Below are 1958 nucleotides of genomic sequence, written 5' to 3' on the forward strand. Positions count from 1 at the left end.
TACCCATTACATAAAAGTTACCAACGTTCATTAATGCTGCAAATCCTGACGGATATTCCCTTTAGGGAGGAGCTGATGCTAAGGGATTAGAGTAAATGATGTCTACAAAAGTTCCTTCATGGGACTTTCTGTTTCTTCACCCTCCCCCCAAATTACTTTGCTTTAAAAGAATCAAATTACTAGTCTGAATAGCAGCAGCACCTAAGGAGCATCCCACTCAGTTCTTGTTAAAAAGCAGTACCTGTGCAATGCACGTTTTACACCACAGGAAAAGGGAATGATCACTTTAGTTTTAAAACTCCCGCATTAGAGTCTCTTAAAAAATAAAAGCATTCCATCGAGTTCTTCCAGATGGTGTTATTGCTGTACATTTGTTGGTGGGTCACTCTCTGTGCTGTGTTTGCTTTGAAAGATTCTTCCAATATATCTCCAATATTCCTTTCTTATAGTGTCCTTTTCTTTAGATAGAATTTCACACAACTCTAATTATTAAGAATGTCCTCCTTGTTGGTTTTCTAACACGTCTTCATAGATCTCCATGAGAAAGGCAATTAGGTAGGGGGAACTGTGACTTGGTTGTAAATCAAGTAACTGATTTAACAGATTTGGATATTTGGAAAGACCACGATCCTGTAAAATCCCTTTCAAATAGTTCCATACACTTTCATTATGTGGTACTAGTTTGATCATTTCTAGAGTGTACTGGACTTCTCTCTCCAATATAGCATGATCATTGTAGCCAGTGGTGTTAGAAATTACGAAGCATCTTTGGTTCCAGACAGAGTTATTTCTCACATCCCTTTAAGAAGTTGGTCTACATACTGCAGCTCTTTATCCCAAAGTTTAAATTCCTGAATAACCCATTGTCGATGTTGCCAGGCATGATAATTCTTTGCATCCTGATTAAGAATATCAGCAATAAACTCAAACTCCTGAGATGGATCATTTAGCCATTCCACTAATACTCGCCTATGATGCCAAACTTGATAGTTTTGGGGCTGTTCCTCAATTATTGCAGTGATGTAGTTCATTTCCTCATGTAGATCCTTTGAAGTGACTTTAAGAGAACTCTGAAAATTCCACACTGTATAATTGGCTGCATTTAACTCAATAACATCTCTGGTTAGTTTAAAAACTCGTTCACTTCTTTCATCATGCTGCAGGACAGCCCGGAAATAACTGTAAATATCTTTAAATTTTTCACTATAAATGATCTGGACCACTGGATTGGGGCCATCATTCTGCGGCACTGGATCTATATCAGCCCGTTCTGCTCTGTCCCTATACAGGACATAGGTGGGCAAGTCCAGGCTCAGGAACCCGTCCTCCATAGGGGACGCCACCGCTTCTCCGGGCTCAGCCACCATAGCTTCTTCCTGCTGCTGCTGGGGCGGCAGAGGGTGCAGCTGGGGCAGTGGCAGCTCAGGTTGACCAGACTCGCTGCCCTGTGCAGTCTCCCTGACCCCCTCAGTAGCCGCCATCTCGCCTCAGTCCGCAACGGAGCTTATTTTATTTTATTTTATTTTATTTTATTTTATTTTATTTTATTTTATTTAGAAATTTAGAAGTTTTTTAAATGTTATTTTCTTATGTTATGTTAGTCACTTTACAATACATCATTAGTTTTTGATGTAGTGATCCACGATTCATTGTTTTCGTATAACACCCAGTGCTCCATGCAGTACATGCCCTCCTTAATACCCATCACCAGGCTAACCCATCCCACACCCCCTTCCCCTTTAAAACCCTCAGTTTCTCAGAGTCCATAGTCTCTCATGGTTCCTCTCTCCCTCCGATTCCCACCCCCCTTCATTTTTCCCTTCCTTCTCCTAATGTCCTCCATGCTATTCCTTAGGTTCCACAAATAAGTGAAACCATATGAGAATTGACTTTCTCTGCTTGACTTATTTCACTTAGCATAATCTCCTCCAGTCCCAACCATGTGGATGTAAAAGTTG

At 40.7% G+C, this 1958-nt stretch overlaps 1 pseudogene; it reads right to left on the bottom strand.

Annotated features, from left to right (window-relative positions):
- Nucleotides 1-330: 330 nt before the first annotated feature.
- Nucleotides 331-1481, bottom strand: LOC114202031 (protein farnesyltransferase/geranylgeranyltransferase type-1 subunit alpha pseudogene; annotated as a pseudogene).
- Nucleotides 1482-1958: the final 477 nt, after the last annotated feature.

This window comes from Eumetopias jubatus, unplaced genomic scaffold, assembly GCF_037043125.1.
Source record: "Eumetopias jubatus isolate StellerSeaLion01/CBP00866 unplaced genomic scaffold, mEumJub1_p1.0 scaffold_11, whole genome shotgun sequence".
Classification (NCBI taxonomy): domain Eukaryota; kingdom Metazoa; phylum Chordata; class Mammalia; order Carnivora; family Otariidae; genus Eumetopias; species Eumetopias jubatus.